The sequence below is a fragment of the Vombatus ursinus genome, unplaced genomic scaffold (assembly GCF_900497805.2).
Source record: "Vombatus ursinus unplaced genomic scaffold, bare-nosed wombat genome assembly UNPS02014812.1, whole genome shotgun sequence".
Taxonomy (NCBI): Eukaryota; Metazoa; Chordata; class Mammalia; order Diprotodontia; family Vombatidae; genus Vombatus; species Vombatus ursinus.
In genome coordinates, this window is record NW_020954590.1 from 85,478,538 (window position 1) to 85,500,503 (window position 21,966).

At 36.7% G+C, this 21,966-nt stretch overlaps 1 pseudogene; it reads left to right on the top strand.

The window, feature by feature from the left end:
- LOC114054011 overlaps positions 1 to 20,727 on the top strand; it is a 119,799-nt pseudogene extending 99,072 nt beyond the window's left edge.
- The last annotated feature ends 1,239 nt before the right edge of the window (positions 20,728 to 21,966 follow it).

Sequence of the window (21,966 nt, forward strand, 5' to 3'; positions counted from 1 at the left end):
AAAGAGTATGGCAGAAACTAGGCATAGACCAAAATATCACATCATATACCAGAATAAAGTCAAAATGGGTACATGATTTAGATATAAAGGCTGATACTATAAGCAAACTGAGAGAGCAAGGAATAGTTTACCTGTCAGATCTATGGAGAACAGAAGAATTCATGACCAAACAGGAGATAGAGAACATTACAAAAAGCAAAATAGATAATTTTGATTACATTAAATTGAAAAGTTTTTGCACAAACAAAGCCAATGCAACTAAGATTAGAAGGAAGGTAGAAAATTGGGAAAGAATTTTTACAACCAGTCTCTCTGATTAGGGCCTCATTTCTAAAATATATAGAGAATTAAGTCAAATTTATAAGAATACATGTCATTCCCCAATTGATAAATGGTCAAAGGTTATGAACAGACAGTTCTCAGATGAAGAAATTAAAGTCATCTATAGTCATATGAAAAAAAATGCTCTAAATCACTATTGATTAGAGAAATGCAAATCAAAACAACTCTGAGGTACCACATCACACCTATCAGAATGGCCAACATGACAAAACAGGAAAATGATAAATGTTGGAGAGGATGTGGTAAAATTGGTACACTAATGCATTGTTGGTGGAGTTGTGAAATGATCCAACCATTTTGGAGAGCAATTTGGAACTATGCCCAAAGGGCTATAAAAATGGGCATGCCCTTTGACCCAGCAATAGCACTTCTAGGGCTGTATCCCAAAGAGATCACACAAATGGGAAAAGTACATACATGGGCAAAAATATTCATGGCAGCTCTTTCTGTGGTGGCAAAGAATTGGAAATTGAGAGGATGCCCATCAATTGCGGAATGGCTGAACAAGTTGTGGTATATGAATGTGATGGAATACTATGTTACTATAAGAAATGATGAACAGGCTGACTTCAGAAAAACCTGGAAAGACTTGTATGGTCTGATGCTGAGTGAAGTGAGCAGAACCAAGAGAATGTTGTACACAATAACAGCCGCATTGTGTGATGACTAATATTGATAAACTTAACCCTTCCTGGCAATACAAGGATCTAAGACATCTCCAGAGGCCTTGTGATGGAAAATGCTATCCACACTCAAACATAGAACTATGGATGCCGAATTGTTATTTTTTTTTCTCTTCTGTTGAGTTTTGTTTCCTCTTTCTGATGGTTCCTCCTATTGGTTTTAATTTCTACTTACAAAATTACTAATGTGAAAATATGTTTAATATGAATGTAAATGTATATCCTATATCAGATTGTGCACCATCTTGGGGAGGGTGGTGGGGCAGAAGGGGGAGAAAAATTTTAAACTCAAAAGCATATGGAAATGATTATTGATCAATCAAAATAAATTAATAAAAAATTAAAAAAATAAATAGCTAACAATAGTAATGATGATGATGAAGATGATGATGAATTATATAGCACTTTCAGCAGTGATTATTTTTTTTTAAATATACCAAGATAATAGTAGGTGGGCCTGAAATAAAAGATATCTTCTATGTGAAGTATGCACTAGCCTTCTGGGTGGGCCAGTGTTCAAGTCTTTGGTTATAGACTAATACCTAGCACTAAGATGACAACTCTCTAGGGATTTTATTGTTATGCTGGATTGAGACATTGTTACTTCCCTTAGATAATTTACTGTAATGGGTAAACACAGGTAGAGTTTCTACATATGCCAATAATCAGGGGTTGAGAAAACCCTCATATCTGGTTCCTTAAGCAGCTACATGGCATGATGGATAGAGTACTGTGTCTGGAGTCAGGGAGACCTGAGTTCATCCAGCCTTGGATGTTAATTACTTGTGTGATCCTGGACAGGTCACTTAATCTCTGCCTGCCTCAATTTTCTCAGCTGTAAAATAAGGGTAACAGTAGCACTTACATCTCAGGGTTGTTGTGAAGGTCAAATAAGATAATATTTGTAAAGTGCTTAGCATAGTGTTTGGTACATAGAAGGCACTTAAAATGTTTGTTTTCTTTCTCTTTCCTTCCTTTTCTCCCTCCCTCCCTCCCTCTTCTTCCCTTCCTTCCTCCCTTTCTTCCTCCCTTCCTTCCTTCCTCCCTTCCTTCCTCCCTTCCTCCCTTCCTCCCTCCCTTCCTTCCTTCCTTCCTTCCTTCCTTCCTTCCTTCCTTCCTTCCTTCCGTCCTTCCTTCCTTCTTTCCAACCATCCCTTATCTACCAGCTCTAATGATGGCAAAAGGAGGAGGAGGCTCCGGGCAGGAGTTTAATGTCAGAAGTGACCTTCATATATCTGGGTGTTCAGTGGTAATAGAAGGCTACATTGGCATTTTTCATTGTGGTGATAAAGGACAGAGTAGGTAGAGATTCTGGATCATATCCTTAAAAGGCGTTGAGATGCTATCTAGTCTAACCTGTTAGTTTTTTAAAAAAAATTAAATTAAACTAAATTTTATCTTTTCTAAAAAGACTAGAAATCTGCTTATCTCACCAAGACTAGAAGTATAGAGACCAGTGGACCATTTGCCCCTCCATAGGAAGTCTGGTGGCCTCCCACTCACCACACTGGTGTTATATTGAATGCAGACCCCTGTTTGGCTTAGTCTACTACAGCTTACACAACACTCAGGCCAATACCCTAATTTTTATATTGGGAACTGAAGGACAAAGAGGTTAAACGACTTGCCTAAAGTCATACAACTAGTAAGTTTCAGAGACAGGAAGTGAATTCAGATCTTCTGATTCCAGAGCTCCTACTCTTTCCATGGTACCCCTGGGCCATTAGATTGGTTAGCGGGACCTCAAACTCAGATCATCTTTCATTCCCTGACTTCTGGTTGGGTGGCCAGCTCTACAGCAGTCAAGTAATAGATTTTCCTATGTTCTGTGTGATGACCCATGGTTTCCTGCCAGAAAACTATTTATACATTGGCCCTTGCTACACATGGTGCTAATGATATTATAGTTCACACCAACAGAGAGGGAAGGGCCATTTCATCACAGCTTGCCAAATTCTTTTCAGAGTCTGAATAAATTAAAATTAAGGCAACACATTGTGTCAGTAAGCTGAGAGTCCCCAGGTTTCATCTGAATAAGCATTTCTAAAGAGCAGTTTCTGTCAAATTGTCAAGATTAAGATAAAGTAGCCAAGCCTAGTATTATGGTTAACTGTTGGATGCTGATCATTCTTACATATGATTATGTTCTAAACTCCCACAAAATAGTTGATGAGTGGGAAATGATACTTCCTAGAGCTTTCAAAAGTATTTCACATACAAGAACAAAACACTATAGATTTGGAGCTGGTAAGTGCCTTAGAGGTCATTTTTCAAACCCTTTTATTTTATGGATGAGGAAACAAAGGAGCAAGTTGATGACATGACTTGTCTAGGGTCATACAGCTAGATAATGTCTTAGGCAGGCTTCAAACCTGGATCTTCTTGATTCTAAATCCACCACAGCTGTGGGGTCAAACTCAGAAATGGGAACCACTAAAGAATACTGCTGAGCCACCTATTGACTTAGAAATCCATACATTAACATTATCTACATCAGACCTGTACAACCAACAACCCATGGGCTGTTTTACGGCACACCAAAGATTTCAGGCGGCCCATGAAAAATGTAGAGGAAAGCAAAACCTGTGGGCCACAGGTTATGCAGGCCTGATCTATATTCTTTTGTATTTTTGTTTGTTTTATTAAATATTTCCCAATTACATTTTAATTTTGTTCTCACAGAAGTGGGGCTGCTGCTAGTGTTCATCACCTTTACACTTCACATTAATGCCTCATATCTGCTGCTTTGTTATTTGTTACTCTTCTTTCATTTTTTTCAAAGAGTACCAATAATATTATAGAGTCATCAGCCTCACTCTCTCTTCCATAATCAATTGAAATCCAATGGCAAGACAAAAGTCAAGATAACTGGCAATGGCCCAGCATGCAGTAGATGACCTTGGTGTCTTTGATGTCTGACCAGGCTCTAAGTGTTCTACAGTGTCTGCTTTAGCCACCTTTGTGGTCATTGGAATGAATTGTTTTCATCTGCCCATCTTCACATGCTTGGGTTAGACCTCTCCCTAACTCATTGATGGGTTTGAGGCCTGTTGGTTACTTGCAACCTTGTTTAGCTCATCACCAAGACAGTTTTACTTGTTGCTGCTGTGTATGTTAACGGCTTCTTAGAGTCACAGGTGTGAGTCAGGTGCCAGGTGGACACCAAAGGTGGATGAGCAGCCCTGAAAAGGGCTCAGCAAGCCCTCACACCAGAGGTGCTGGTCCTCTCTGAATACCCTATGCACCCCATCAAAGCAGAAATCATCATTTTATTGCAATTCCAACCCACCCCTCTTCAAAGTTCTCTATTAAGGTTGACGCAAGCATTGCCAGAACTAGCTCAGCATTTGAGAGACTCTGAAGGAAAGTGTGGGAGAAAAGAGGTATTAGACTGACTACACCAACTAAAGGTCTACAGAGCAGTTGTTTTGACCTTGTTGTATGCCTTTGAAACCTGGACAGTATACCAATGCTATGTCAGCAAACTGAATTGCTCCCATTTGAATTGTCTTAGGAAGATTCCAAAGATCACCTGGAAGGATAAGATACCAGACACCAAGGTCCTTTCTCAAACCAAATTGCCAAACATTCAAACTCTACTGCAGAGAACACAACTTAGATTAGTTGGCCATGTTGTTCTAATGCCAAATGTACACTTGCTAAAAAGACCATTTTATAAAGAACTCATACAGAGTAAATGCTCACATGCTGGTCAGAAAAAGTGATACAAGAACACCCTCAAAGTCTCTCTTGAGAACTTTGGAATTGATTGTGTGATGTGAGAGATACTGGCAAATGTCCTCCCAGTATGGTGTGCCCTCATCAGAGAAGGTGGTTTGCTATGAGCAAAGCAGAATTGAAGTGGCTCAAAAGAAATGTGAGATGAGAAAATTTAGAGAATCCACCCCAAATGTTTACATGGAATATTTGTGCCTGACCTGTGGTAGAGCATTCTGAACTCCTATTGGTCTGATCAGCCATAGTTAGGCACACTGTAACTTGACTCTAACATAGTATTGTCATTTTGGTCCCTTTGGAGAACAAAGAACAGCAACCATCAATATTGAGGGAATCACCATCCTTCCAGTCACTTGGGTTCCTGCAACCTCTTTGTCATCTTCAACTCCTCATTTTCCTTCACTTTTCTCTCCTATTCCCCATCAATTGCCAAATTTTGTCACTTCTAAATCCACATTTCTTAATCTGCCTCTGTTCTCTCTATTCAAACATTCACCAGTCTAATTCAGACTCTTTTCAGCCTCTCTCTTGAGCCATAACAGTAATCTCTAAATTCTCAATAACTCTTTTCTCAATTCTCTCCCCTTACCAATCCTTCCACTATAGTTGTCAAGTGGATTTCCTGAAACACAGGCTTGACCATGTCATTTTGCCACTCAATAAACTCTAGTGGCTTCCTATTATTTCCAAAATTAAATATTGCTTAATCTTTTTTCTTTTTAAAAAATATTTTCATGTAAGTTTTTGAGTCTACATAATTATAATGTGGTGGTTCATGAATATAACTTGCAAATATACATATATTAAAGAAGATACTCAATTTTTCCTTCAATAAATTGAGCATCAAAAAAGTAAATCATTTAATTTTAATTAAAGCTCATCTAGTCTTGTTCTTTTTTCAAATGAAGAAATTGATTCCCAAAGAAGTAGACTTTTCTGAGACCACAGAGGAAATCACTCCCAGAACTAGAGCAAAAACTCAGATTCTTGACTCCCAATGCAGCCCTTTTTCAAAACGACATTTCTCCATTTATTTATTAAGTATTTTGTTACTTCTGTATTTATTATGTATGTATATATGGTGAGGTATTGTGGTAAATGTTTAACATCTAAATCTCAAAAAAATAGAGCAGGAGATAGACTTTCAAGTTTAATCTGTATTACTAAATTTTTTACAATATTTTCTTAAGTGCTGATAATCAACAAAATAATAAATTCAACCCTGATTTGTAGCTGGTTTCCTGATTTCCAAGCTATAAGTGCTCACACTGAAAATTCAACAATTAGTTTACTCATCTTCTGAATCTTACTGTAGCACACCCCTGTATTTATGTATGTATGTATTTTGCCCTTGCTGCTTCTTTGAGCTTTTGGAGGTTTTCAACCTGAATTATCAATATAATTGTAAATTAAGTTACAAAGCCCATTAGTATGAAAGTCTCTCCTTATTGGTGGAGCAGAGTTAGAGAGAAATGGAGAAATATGAGTTCTGCCCTCTTCAGACTTTCTTTGTGTCTCTTTAGTCTCTTCTCAAAGTCTCTTCAAGTAACTTTGAGTTCTTCTGGGTGAAAGCTGCTGGAGGGAATATGACTCTGGGAAGAAGATGATTCAAGAGGATAAGGCAGTCTCCATCATATCCTTATCCCAAACTTGCTGCAACAGAGTCTTTGGGCAACTTCCCCCTGGGTTATACATAAGACTCTTTCTCTGGTTAAACTGAATTACCTCACTTACAGTGGGAGAGCTCATTAACTCTGTATTGTCAAGTGCACATTCTCCCATGTATACTTTCTCTAATTTCTGTTTTGCCATGTATTTGGATAAATGTGTTTCTTTGCTAATTGTTATGTGTATTCATTGTTGAACTGGTATTTGTTGGGAATGGAGTTGAGCCTAGGATATAAAGCTTGGGGTCCCTCTTTCTCCATTAATAAACAGAGATCAGAAGTTTAGCTTGAACTTGAAAATCACATTCCCTAGATTAACAATATTTAAGGTAGCCTATAGGTATAATTCTATTCTGGCACTCCTTCTCTCTAGGGAAAGCCAAGTGGCCAAGCTCCTGGCCCTAAATTCTTCCTTCCTTTCCTGGTAGAAATTAACTTCTCCCTTGGAGCAAGATAGAGGGAGGAGAGACTAGAGAAATCTATTCTGACTCTATTCAAGCTACGCAATGACACACACCTACTACATGTTGGAGGCAGCATCTAGCTACCTACTGTTTGTTTTTGTTTTTTGTTTTTGGTGGGGGGGTTGACATGGAGGAGGCAGAAACTAGAGATTACTTATGGAAAGGCTATGCAACAGTACAATTCACAGATAATTAATCATCATCATCACCACCATCATCTTCATCACTTATATGTGTGTAATATCTTACACTAAACAAATATCTGTTTACATGCTTGGTCTCATTGGATATTGCTAGGCAAGTAGGGCATGTATTTCTATCTCATTTTACTTTTGAGGTTTAAATCATTAGTTGTGAATAGAAAGAGAAATGCATTATAGGAGCCCTATTGTATTCTCAACTATTTTCCTACCCTTTTTTAGAATTACAGAATTTGAATGATGTAGACATTGAGGCTTAGAAGACACCATACAAAGCAGATTGTGACACTGATAATTTATTTTCTATGAATTACATTCAGTGAGAGACAGAATGACAAAAATGATAAAGGGTTAGCGTAAAAGTCAGAAAATCTTGGGCTTAAGTTCTGCCTCTGAAAATCTCTGTCACTAAACAAGCCTTCATTAATTATTTATTAGATCCTAGGCACTGTACATAGGATATAAATAAAAGTACATGTGTTATAATAGCTGTTTAACCATGATCAAGTCACTTAACCACTTTGATACCTTAGATCAATGACCTCTGAAGTTTGGAGGCTCCTGGGAGGATGTAGTATGGGGAGTGGTATGATGTGATTTCAAGAGGTGTATAAAAAACATATCAGGGTGAGAAAATAGGTTGAAGCCTACCCTCCTTGTAATAGCCAATTGTGAGGCTTATTTGCAAACTAATCATGCCCATCTTTCAACCATTATGCCCCCAAACTGCCAAATTTCTCCCTCCCACTGATAGACAAACTGCCAACCTCCCTTCTGTCTGCCTTTCACATCCTAACCATCACCTACCCTGCCCCATAACAGCAGATGCACAAATGCCATTTGAAAAATTTCCCCTTTCCATTATAGTCCCCTGGGCCTCCAGATCATCTTATGGCTACAGGTACCCTTCTGAGGGAAGGCTCTGAGCTTTGAGGCAGTGACCAAACTGTTTCTTCCTCTTACAGTTTTGGGTGGGAATGGAAGGAGTCACATAGGAGTGCATCACATAATTTGTACATATGTATGTATTGCAAGTTAAGACATCACCCTCCTGATGTCATTGGTACTCTTTGAGAACAAAGTACAAACAGCAATGACAACAACAATACGTATATATATATACATACACATATATGTATATGCATGTGTGTATATTAGTCCCACATTAGTTTAAATTTGATATTACAATGAAATTAGACACTCATAAGTCAGCCAACAATTAATGAAGAGATTTCCTTAGTCATAGCAGGTGAAGGATATTTAGCAAAGACAGGCTTGGAGGACACCTGAGTTGATTCAGATAAGTGAGTTTGCCTATTTTACTCATCATGACCCACCAGCCAAACATCATAGCACACTTGGACCTCCTCACAACTGCTTTCTACTTAGACTATAGTTAACAGTCTAAACCCTTAGTCTATCAGACCAATCAAGTCTTAAGGAATGTCTCATAGCTTTTAAGAAAACACTAAGTTAACTCATTAAAACATGCAATTCTTCTTTTAAGAACTCTGTTTATATTGCTAGGTTCTCCTAGTAGCCCTCTCCTTCCTCTTGCCAGAGAGATATCCCATATAAAATAGTATTTTTTTAAAAGATGGAAAAATGGGCATCACTGATCAATACTTGTTGATTGACTGGTAGAAAGAAAAGAGCATTGGGTGGAATGACGTGGATTCTAGTTCCTGTAATGTCACCAATTGAGTATTCTCAGCAGGTCATTTCATCTCTGTGAATCTCAGTTTCCTTATCTTAAAGTAAGGGGGCTGGATAACATGACCATTAAGGTCTCTTCCAACTCTATGAATGTTGTACCGCTTTGGGAATACAACAGTCAACAAGGAGAAAATGGATATTGTTTTCAAGTACAGCCCCTAAACTCCTTCAGATTGTCAAGCTTAAAACAAAGGAGTAGGGCCATGAATTTGAATGAAGACTTGGAAGTGAAAGAAATGTGTCAAAATGTATTGTTCCACTAAATCCTTTGCTAAAGGTGTAAATTGTGAATTTGACACAACTGCCATTCTGAGCTACTCTGTCTAATAATGAGTTGAAACAGAAAAAAAATTGTACCAGAAGGCAAGAAAACAGATGGGCCATCAACTCCTAGATTTGGGAGCCCACTGAATGATTTGCTAAGACAAGACATTTTTGTCCTGCTATCAACTGCAAAACTGGAGGAGAAATGTTCAGGAAGTTGTCAGCCAGCAATAGATTATGGGACTTTTTCACAAACTAAAGTGTATTGAACAGTTCTTATATATCTTCATAGATAATTATATGAAACAATACTTCTCTGGAGAAAACATGCAAAATAACTTTTGTTTATCTCATAGTGATCATTTACTCTACCTGACATAGATATTGGTGGTTTATAATAACTTAACAAACTTTTCATGCATATAGCGGATATTAGGACTCATAGACCTGTAACTAGCAGCCAAAATCTGAAGGCAAGAGGGAAGGCTTTGCAACTGAAAATTTAAGCAAAGCAGAAAGAATGCTAGATTGAGAGTCTGAAAACCTGGCCTGAGTGCTATTCTCACTCTAGGTAGCCCTCAATAGCTTTTTTTTTTTTTTTAAACCTTTGAATAGTCATTTATCCTTCCATTTAGCCTTTGCCTCACCATCTGGAAAATGGGGTTTCCTGGCCTGGATGAACTATCTGCAAGGTACCTGGAAGATTAAAAAATGCAATAATTCTATTTTTCTGTATTAGAAAAAAGCTATTTTGCTGTGCAGCATAGAAGATCAGTAGAATTCAACAGATATGAAAAATAAACTTTGAAATACTCCATTATTACAACTATCAATTGACCAAGAATAAAGAAAAAATTTTATGCAATAAAAAATTGAGAGTTTCCTATGCCCAGTTACAGTAGAAATTAACTGAAAAATAAAGTTCAGTTATATCTTGGTCCTTTTGCATGTGCACTCACACATACACATATATTCCTGTCTTGTTCAAAAATTATCATCATCAGTCCCCTGGAAGTCATAGTTGAATTTTTCATTGATCATGGTTCACAAGTCTTTCAAAGTTGATTTTCTTTATACTGTGTTTATATATGTATATATAAACACAACATATATTGTTCACCTCATTGTGCTAACTTCATTTTGCATCAGTTCATATAGGTTTTGCCATTTTTCTCTGTGTAATGATGACTATTCCAGAGCAAGGCCTAATTATCCTCCGCAGGTGGTTGGTCTTGAGGGATTGATGGTTTTATCTATCTATCTATTATATAATGCTAATGGCTTGAGTCTCTGTTCTGGTGTGTTTCTCCACCCCAACCCCACTGCGAGCTTCTAGTGATTAATGGTCTTTTTAACCAATTAAGATTCTTTTGCTTTTACAAGGTGATATTTAATTTGAAGGCAATTTTATTTATTTTATTTTATTTTTATTACATTAATACATATTTATGAAGGTAAAGACGTACAAACAGTTCCTCCCAACAATGTGAACCTAAATAACCCCATACCACCTCAATCCTTGAAGACAGTAGACTCAGAAAAACAGTTTCTATATATGATAGGGGTTTGGCTGCCAAACCCAAATAGACACACAAACACACACTAATACACTAAAAGAAACACATGCACACACATGTATATGCATATATGTGTATATATGTGTATATATACATATACATATATGCATATATACATATACATATACATACATACACATACATACATACACACACACACACACACACACACACACACACACACACATATATATATATATATATAATTAGTACCACCAATTTCACATCCAAAAGTGGCATAGCCATTGGGTGAGTCTACATCTCAGGCAACACTGGGCTGGGTCCAGTAGGTCATTGCTCAGACTCAGTTCTGGACTTACTGGCTGTAAAACTCTGTGTGGATTCTGATTCCATACTTCTTGGTGGCTCCGTTTCCTGATCTGCATGAGTTCACAAGGTCTTAGGCAAAGAACAGTTGCTCCATATTCATAAGCCATATGTTGGTCTCAGATGTAAAAGGGCCTGGAGCCTCTCTCCTTACACCCTTTTTCACTGGTATAAAGCCAAAAACAAAAAAGATTGACCAAAGATAAGGCCTGGAATAACTAGTGCCTTTTTAATACACCCTTATTCTGGCTAGAAAGCCAACCAAAAAGGTTCTTCTTCATTATATGTCCAGCAGAATGGAAACAGTTAAGAAAATCTTTGAATGCTATCAAAAAGCAGGCAGTTCTATTATATATATTTGATGTAGTGGACTGTGCTAGTCTTCCTACTCCATTACTTCAGAAACCATCTACTTTACCAATTCTTATAATAATATTCCATTACATGAGTATAGCCTAATTTCTTTAGTCATTCCTCATGAAATGGTTTTAGCATTAGTATTTAATTCTTTAATACTACAAAAAGAATTGTTAAAAGTATTGCTATACACATGGATCCATTTCCTCTTTCTTTGACCTGTTTTGCATATATTAATAAGGAAAGTGAGGCAGAAAAAGATAAAATTACTTGCCCAGGGTCACACAACAACTAAATTCTAAAAATGAATTTGAACTAATCTTCTAGGATTCTAGTTCCAGCAATCTATCCCCTATAGGATTCTATTCTGTTTTGTCAGAGAGATAATTCATGGTTTTATTTTTTTAATGATATATCTTTTTTTTTGGTCAGATATCTTTTTCTTTTTTTTTAATTGGAAAAGGAGGTGTATTTTAATAGGCAAATAACATCTTATCATTGTTATGAAAATATTTTTCACATCATGGATCCACTGGCAGGATCTCATGAATTCTTAGGACCTTGTAGACCCCACTTTGAGAACTGCTGGTTTAGTCTATTCTCCACACAGTTGCCAGATTAAAGTCTAATCATGTCAAAGAAGCTTCAGTGACTCCTCATAAAGTACTCTACTTGGCATTTAAAGCCCATTATTCACAATTTTGCTTTGGCCTATCTTTCTAGACTAATGTCACACACTCTTCCTTTTCCTTTTTCTTTGTTGTTGTTTTTTTTATTAATTTGTTTATTTTTAGTTTTTCATATTCACTTCCACAAGGTTTTGAGTTCCAAATTTTCTCCTCATCTCGTCCCTCCCCCCATCCCAAGACAGTGTGCATTCTGAATACCCCTTCCCCTAATCTGCCCTCCCTTCTTCCCCTCCCCCTTCTCTTATCCCCATCCCCTTCTATTTTCCTGTAGGGCAAAATAGATTTCTATACCCCATTGCCTGTATATCTTATTTCCCAGTTGCATGTGAAAACAATTTTTAACATTTGTTTTTAAAACTTTGAGTTCCAAATTTTCTCCCTTCCTTCCTCCCCACCCACCCTCATTGAGGAGGCACACAACTTGATACAGGTTATACATGTATAATCATGTAAAACACTTCCATTGTAGTTATGTTGTGAAAAACTAATTATATTTACCTTCATCCTATCCCACCCCCCTCCATTTATTCCATTCTCTCTTTTAACCCTGTCCCTCCTCAGAAGTGTTTGCTTCTGATTACTCCCTCCCCCAATCTGCCCTCTCTTCTATCATCCCCTTGCTCTCTTATCCCCTTCCCCCCTATTTTCCTGTAGGGTAAGATAGATTTCTGTACTCAATTCAGTGTGTATGTTATTCCCTCCTTAAGCCAAATATAATGAGAATAAGATTCACTCATTCCCACTAAACTTCCCCCACTTCCCCTCCACAGTAAAAGTCTTTTCTTGTTTGTTTTATGTGAGATAATTTACCTCATTGTACCTCTCCTTTTCTCCTTCTCCCAGTATAATCCTCTCACCCCTCAATTTTATTCTCCAGATATCACCCATTCATCTTCAACTCACCCAGTGCCATTCTATGTATGTATGTATGTATGTATGTATGTATGTATGTATCTGTCTATCCATCTATCTATCTATCTATCTATCTATCTATCTATCTATCTATCTGTCTGTCTGTCTGTCTGTCTGTCTGTCTGTCTATCTATCTATACGTATAATTTTTCCGTCCAAATACCCTAATACTGACAAAAGTCTCAAGAGTTACAAATATCATCTTTCCATGTAGGAATGTAAGCAGTTCAACCTTAGTAAGTCCCTTATGATTTCTCTTTACTATTTACCTCTTCATGCTTCTCTTGAGTCTTGTATTTGAAAGTCAATTTTTCTACTCAGCTCTGGTCTTTTCATCAAGAATGCTTGGAAGTCCTCTATTTCACTGAATGTCCATTTTCCCCTTGAAGGATCATACTCAGTTTTGCTACGTAGGTGATTCTTGGCTTTGATCCTATCTCCTTTGCCTTCTAGAATATCATATTCCCAGCCCTGCGGTCCCTTAATGTAGAAGTTGCTAAATCTTGTGTTATACTAATTGTGATTGCACAATACTTGAATTGTTTCTTTCTGGCTGCTTGCAGTGTTTTCTCCTTGACCTAGGAACTCTGGAATTGGGCTACAATATTCCTAGGCATTTTCCTTTGGGGATCTCATTCAGGAGGTGATTGGTGGATTCTTTCCATTTCTATTTTACCCTCTGGTTCTGGAATATCAGGGCAATTTTGCTTGATAATTTCTTGAAAGATGATGTCTAGGCTCTTTTTTTGATCATGGCTTTCAGATAGTCCAGTAATTTTTAAATCATCTCTTCTGGATCTATTTTGCAGGTCAGTTGTTTTTCCAATGAGATATTTCACATTGTCTTCTATTTTTTCATTCTTCTTTTTTTTTTTACTTGTCTTGATTTCTTACAAAATTAGTAACTCCCAATTGCTCCATTCTAATTTTATGGAAGTATTTTCTTCAGTGAGCTTTTGGACTTCCTTTTCCATTTGACCAATTCTGCTTTTGAAAGCATTCTTCTCTTCATTGTCTTTTTGTACCTGTTTTGCCATTTGGGTTAAGCTATTGTTTAAGGTGCTACTTTCTTCAGTATTTTTTTGGGTCTACTTTAGCAAGCTATTGAATTGTTTTTCATGGTTTTATTGCATCACTCTCATTTCTCTTCCAAGTTTTTCCTCTACTTCTCTGACTTGCTTCTCAAAATCCTTTCTGAGCTTTTCCATGGCCTGGGACTGATTCATATTTTTCTTGAAGGCTTTGGATGTAGGAACTTTGACTTTGTTGACTTCTCCTGGTTGTATGCTTTGATCTTTGTCACCAAAGAATGATTCTATGATCTGACTTTTTTTTGCAAGGTTTGATCATGTTCCCAGTCAATTACTTGAGTTTTAAACTCTTTGTTAAGGTAGGGATCTGCTTCCAGTGTGGAGAATGTATTGTCCCTTGGGACAGTAGGGGTTTTGTGCAGCTGTTTTCAGAGTTACTTCTAGGGACTTGTAAATTTTCATTTCTTCCAAGGTGGTATGATCAAGGGTGAGGTGTTTACTTCTTTCCTGGCCTATGATCTGCTCTATGAGTGACTACAAGCACTATTTTCTGCCTTGGAACTGTGAGAGGGATTCCTTCTCCACAGCTACTATAAGCTCCACCATGCCAGCACTCTTCCTCACCTCAGGACCACCACCCAGAACTGTGACCCAGATACAAGTACAGGAAAAGCAAGAGATTCCTGCAATCCCTCTTTGATCAGTCACTTGATTCCCCTCAATCTGTGGGTTGAGAGTTCCGGAAGTACTCATCATCCCAGGGCCTTGCCAGGAGTGGGACTGTGACTGAGCTTCTCTCTAACGGTGGTCACCTACCTTTCCCACTGACTTTCTAAGTTGTCTTTGGTGTTTGTGGGTTGAGAAGTCTGGAAACTGCCACAGCTGCCCATGATTCAGTCCCCTGAAGCCTGCTCCAGGTTCACTGAGGCCTGGTCTTTGCCTGCATGGCCCTCCCTGAACTGTGCTCCTCTCCCAGCCTAGTGCAATAGACCTTTCCAATCAACCACCCAAGTTGTCTTGGGCTAGAAATTTGTTTCACTCTGTCTTTTTGTGGGTCCTGCTGCCCTAGCATTTGTTTAGAGCCATTTTATAGGTATTTGGAGGGGTTTGGGGGAGAACTCAAACAAGTCACGGCTTTTGCTCTGCCATCTTGGCTCCCTGTCCCCCATATATCTTTTTCTAAACTCTTGGTGGCTAGCAAGTCTTATGTGATCCCGATTATAGCCACTTGGTTCTCCTATTTTCTTTTACAGGTACTTGTAATATTTTTTCATTGATCTGAAATGGCTAACATTCCAGGAAGGTTTCATTTTAAGATTTCTTTCAGGATGAGATTGATGAACTCTTTTGATGTTCACTTTGCCCTCTGTCTCTAAGAGATATGGACAATTGTTGATTTTTAAATCTTTTATTTTGTCATGATTTTCAGGTAGTCTTGTCTTAAATTCTCTCTCCTTGATCTATTTTCTAGGTGAGTTGTTTGTTTCATTTCTTTAAAAAAATTCTTTTGTAATATTTCTTGTTGTGTAATGAACCATTGCTTTCTATTTGTTGTTTTTATTGTTCAGTTGTTCAGTTTTGTCTGACTCTTTGTGACCCCATGGACCACACTGTCCATGGAATTTTCTTTGCAAAGATATTGGAGTGGCTTACTATTTCCTTCTCCAGTGGATTAAGGCATTCAGAGGTTAAGTAACTTGTCTAGGGTCACACAGCTAGTAAGTGTCTGAGGCCAGATTTGTACTCAGATCTTCCTAACTCCAAGCCTAATGCCCTATCTACTGAGTCACCTAGTTGTCTCCTTACTTTCTCTTTGGACTATTCTAATTTTCAGGATGTTCAATTCTTGTATAAGATTTACTACTATCTGTTCTGTTGTATTAATTCTTATTCTATTGTGTTAATCCTTTCCTCCCTAGATATCTAATTCTTTTGTTTAATTTCTTGCAGATACTGTTATATTCTTTGTGGCCAGAACATTTATTTTTCTCTGAGGATCTACCTAGATTTATAATGGAATTAATCTCTCCTCATGGTTTACCCCTTGGACTTCTCTCAGCCCAAGGCCTTTCTTCATTGTGTTCATCATTTTCTTCTGCTTACTGATATCTTTAGCTTCAGTTTCCAGATCAGGGGTTTGTGATTAGGCCTAAGTCTGATCTTGTCCTGCTGGCTAATGTGGATAGACCCTGATTAATACCCTGAGTTTAGTGGCTAAGACTTTTCCTTATCTTTGACAGTACTTGTCTGGCCTTGTCTACTTCTGTGGTTCTAATCTAGAAGGCCTACATGCTGGGTCAGATACAGACTAAACTGGTTCTGTTCTGGCCCTGTATCTACAGATAGAAGCCCTGGATCCCCTTTGCTGGGCACTATTCTATCACCATCTCCAAATATGGGATTGGGCTGATTTCTATTTCTCCTTCCACCTATTGTGCATCATTTATGTTCTCTCCTTCCACAAAATTATCGCAACCTTTTTTTGCAGGCCTGGAGAGGAGGGAAGAATTTGAAACTAATTATCTTTGGTTTATTTTATATTTATCTTTCTGGTGAATTTTTAGAGCTTTACCTGAGTTTCACTAGGTCCTAACATACTAGCATCTTTCAAAACAGATCTGTAACATTTCTGCAACTTACAGTCATACATGTTTGCATGGGGAATAGAGGGATTAAGTGACTTTTACGGGCTTATACATGTATGATGTTTCAGAGATCTTGAGAACATGCTGTTCATACTTCAATAACTATTGAAGTTAAAACTATTATATAGCAATGCTTTTCAGTTTAATAATAATAATAACAATAATAACATTTTTACATCATCTAATGTTTATAATACTTTTTATATGTTTAACTCATTTGATCCTCAAAACACTGTGAGGATCCTCTGTTAAAGGTACTATTATTATCCTCAATTTTATAGATGATAGAAAGTCGCAGAAAGGTAAACTGACTTGTACAAATTCACTCAGCTAGTAAGTGTCTGAGGCAGGATTTAAACTCAGTCTTTTTGGTTATAAATCTCACACTATCCATTGCACTACTGCCTTAGGTCAGTGCTTATAATCTAATTACTTGTTATATTTATGCAATGCTTTCTAATTGCACAGAGCTACCAGTACAATGGAAAGACCACTGCATTTGGAGATTACTGTCTGTCAATTACTATTTGAATAATTTGGGGCACATCAAAATGAAACTGTGTCTCACTTTCCTCATTTATGAATTGAAGAGTTTAAATTAGATCACCTTACCACCTCTCAAGTAATGTTCAACCCTATATCTGTGAATATATGATCCTCCATATATATATGTTCTTATTTGAATGTCACAAAATCTCATACAGTAGGCGGGGAAAATATAGATAGAGATGGGGATTGGGCCTGCTATTTCTTTGGCATAATGAGGTCCTTGTGAAGAACTTCTTCTTCTGATATATGTCAGTACAATTTCTGCCACTTATAGTCAGAAAATAGTTAAAGGAAAATGAAATTATATTCCCAAAATCACACAATCAGAATATGCCAGTGGTAGGACTTAATATAATATATGATTCAATAAGAAACAATATAACAAACATTTATTAAGAGCCTATTATGTGCTGGTCACTGTGCTATTCACTAAGAATACAAATAAGAAAAAGAAAGAGAGTCCTTGCCCTCAAGTGGTTTACAATCTAATAGGGGAAGACAATACACAAAAGGAATCTGGAAAGTGGGTACTGGGTACCTGACATGGGGTCACCATGTTCTATGGAGTGCAAAACAAGGAGAGCTGAAGATGTAAACCAGATAATTAGCTGAAAAGTCTAGATCTCTGCCCTATTGTTTTTGAGAGAAGTTTAGTGCTCTACCCTTCAGTTTTGTAATCAGAAGGGAGAGGAGGCAGAGCAATTTGGGAAGATGTTGAGTATCCACAGCTGAATTAAAAGCATGATGATGAAATTTCAGGTGAATAATAATCATAATAGCTAGACCCAGGTATTGACTACTACATCATGCTCCCTCTTAGGGGGAAAATCATCATTATCATCAAATCTAATAAGAATAACTTAAAGATAAATTATAAAATGCTTTGTTATATTAATGAGTTGAAGTCACTTGACCTAGGTAAACTACTTTCTCAGTTATTAAAAGAATTGGCAGATGGAATTCTTGAGACACTGGAAATGATTATCAAAAAATCATGGAAAAAAAAACAGAGATTCTATGGGAATGAAGAAAGGCAAATGTCCTGGTTTTTCAAGACCAGATGAGAATGGAGTTTGCAAAGTCTAGTTTGGTGAGCTTAACTTTGATGCTTGGCAAAAAAAATCTTGGACACAGTATTAAAGGGAAGGTTAGAGAAATCTAAAAAAAAGAAATGTTCTGAAAAAATCAAGGGAATTCTGTAAATATATTGTGCTTAAATTTTAGTGAAACATTTCACAAAATCTGTCATGTTACTTTTATTGAAAAACATATATGCTAAATGCAATTAGGTCTGTTCAGAATAGGCTGAAAGACTGAACTTAAAAAAAAAACCGTGATTAATGATTAAAGGTCATTTGGAAGGAAATCACTATTACAATATCCCAGGAATTTGCTCCTGGCACTGCACTGTCTAACAATTTTAGCCATGATTTAGTTGAACAGAGAAAAGGTCCACAGCAGCAGAGGATGGGTTTCAGAACCAGAAGCAAGGGAACCATGGTGTGGATGAATCAGAACTCCTCACTGTTCCTGATGGATGGAAAAAACCCCATTTACAAAGAGTAACAACTGCAGAGGACTGTTAGAAGAAAGCAATTTTGCAATTGTTTTTTCCTGAAATACAGAGAAGCCTACCTAAATGAATCTTTCCTTTTGGTGTAGAAAGCTTTGCAAGAACATCACATAAATGCAGCACTGGACCTAATTGAAGGTAGCATGATTGTTTGCACAACTAAGAAGACTTTTGATCCTTATAGCTTCATCAGGGTCAAGGACTTAATAAAGCTTTTAGCAAGAAGTGTTCCATTTGAGCAAGCAATACAAATTCTTGAGGATGACATTTCATGTAATATCATCAATATTGGTTCTTTAGTAAGAAACAGAGAGATTTGTAAAAAGAAAACAATGGCTTATTGGACCAAAAGGCATTGGAACTGTTAACAAACTGTTATATCATGGTTCAGGGGAATACTGTTTCAGCTCTTGAACCATTTAATGGCTTAAAAGAAGGTCAATTTATAAGAATATGAATCATTCCCAAATTGGTAAATGAATAGGCAGTTTTCAGATGAAGAAATTAAAGCTATCTATAATTACATAAAATGCTATAAATTGCTATTGATTAGAGAAATGCAAATCAAAAAAATTCTGAGGTACCACATCACACCTATCAGATTGGCTAACATGACAAAAGAGGAAAATTATAAATGCTGGAGAAGATGTGGGAAAATTAGAACACTAATGCATTGTTGGTGCAGTTGTGAACTGATCCAACCATTCTGGAGAACAATTTGGACTATAAAAATGTGCATACCCTTTGGCCCAACAGTAGCACTTCTAGGTTTGTATCCCAAAGAGATCATACACAAGGGAAAAGGACCCACATGCACAAAAATATCTATAGCGGCTCTTTTTGTGGTAGCAAAGAATTGGAAATTGAGGGAATGCCCATCAGTTGGGGAATGGCTGAACAAGTTGTGGTATATGTATGTAATAGAATACTATTGTGCTGTAAGAAATGATGAGCAGGCAGACTTCAGAAAAACCTAGAAAGACTTGAATGAATTGATGCTGAGTGAAGTGAGCAGAACCAGGAGAACATTGTACACACTAACAGCCATAATGTGTGATGGCTAACTTTGGTAAACTCATCTCTTCTTACCAATGCAAGAATCCAAGACAACTCCAAAGGACTCATGATGGAAAAAGCTATCTACATCCAGAGAAAGAACTATGGAGTCTGAATGCAATCAAAACATATTATTTGCTCCCTCTCTCTTTTTCTTTTTCTTTTGTTTGTTTCTTCTTTCTCATGGTTTCTCCCATTGATTCTAATTTGTCTTTACAACATGCCCAATGTGAAAATAGGTTCAATATGAAAATATATGTAGAGCCTATATCAAATTGCCTGCTGTCTTGGTGTGGGGGAGGGGAGAAATGGTGAAAAAATTTGAAACTAAATATCTTATGAAGTGAATGTTGAAAATTAAAGATAAACAAATTTTTAGAAGATCTTTTTTTAAAAAAGGTCAAAAATAGCTCTAGATACTATAAAAATATTCATTCAATCTATAACATCAAAACATTAATGATTAAATGAAAGGTCTCAGAAGATGTTGAATTAAGATCACAAAACTGGGAAAGATTTTTGCTGCAGTTCAAACACAAAAATTTGAATAAATACAAGGAATCAAAGGGAAAAAAAAACTATTAAGAATGAGTATACAACATTCTTGCCTCCACAGCCAGAAAGTCAGATTGATAAAGAATTGGCTAGTATTGAATACCTTTTGAAAGAAAGTCAGAAAAAGCAACAAAAATGGAGCAAATAGAAACTAAACAAGCTGAATCAGTCAGTAAGAGACAAGCAGAAAGAAACGAGGCTTTTATCCCACCTAAAGAAAAACCAGTTATGAAGCCTAAGAAAGTTTCTGTTGAAAAAATTTGATTTATCTGTTCTCAAAAAAAGTGAAGAAGCCAAAAAAAAGAAATTAGGAGTCCCTTACTACCAAGGAAGTAAAGCTAAGATGGAAGCCAATGAAAAGTGATGGAAGAAGAAAAAGTGAGAAGTTAAAAAAAATGACTTGAATTAGAAGAGGATTTGTGTTTTCTTTTGGAAAAGATTTTTAGGCCTTGACCTTTGTTTATGCATCAGAAAAGTGAGGCTGTGTAATGTGACACTTTTGATAATTTAAATGAATCTTGTTTCATAGAAAAAGGTTTTCTCCAAATACAAGCTGTTATTATCATTTACATATTTACTAACAAAATAAATTATGAACTAAAAAAGAAAAGCATGTTTTTAACTTATACAGATTAAGGCAGTTCTGTTCCAGGAAGGTTCAGATGAAAATGAGTTTCCATTCAGTTTTATATCAGGTAGAGCAAAAAACATCTGAAATGTGCTAACCTGTTTTGCTATCAAACTTGTCTTGTAAAAGTAAAGTAATTTGTTGTTACTCATTATTCCTAAAAACATATCTTGTACTAATGCTTAGCTTCAGTGGAAGATATGTTATATTTTCTGTGTATCTAAAACTCTTCTATTTTCCTTACCAAAAATACTACCAACTACATTTTTGGTATAACCATAGCGAATCATATTTTAAATTTGCTGTTTACATTGTTTAATTTCTTTGTTGACGTAATTGCTATCTTTTTACTCTTGCTCAGATACATTTTATAACCCAGCAGAAACAGGAAACCCTTTTTGTCTTAGCTATTTCCCTAGCTTTCTAGCTAAGATTTGAAATTGAAAGACTGAGAACTAAAAGAGAGAAAAAGTTGCTTTCAAAAAATTGTTTTTTAGCCACAGAAACCTGGGGAGTGAAGGCAAGTTAAGTTTGAGATTGCAGAAGTCTTCTGATTCAATCCTCTAATTTAATTTTTTTAAATTAACAAGTATTTGTTTTCTCTTCTCACCACACACATGCCCATGGGGGGAGTAGGACTCTTCCAACAAAAATGCATAGAGAAGCAAAACAATGGCATGTCCAAAAATGTACATCTCATTTTGTATATCTTTAGTCCATTGTATTTCCGTCAGGAGGTGGGTAGCTTTCCTCATCACTGGTCCTCTGGAGATTACTGGAGATTACCAAGAATCAAAGTCAAGCTCACTTACTTAGACTTTGCAAACTCTATTCTCATCTGGTTTTGAAAAACCAGGGCATTTGCCTTTCTTAATTCCCATAGAATCTCTGTTTTTTTCCATGATCTTTTGATAATCATTTCCATTGTCTCAAGAATTCCATCTGCCAATTCTTTTAATCCCTGAGAATGTAGTTTGCCTAGGTCAAGTGACT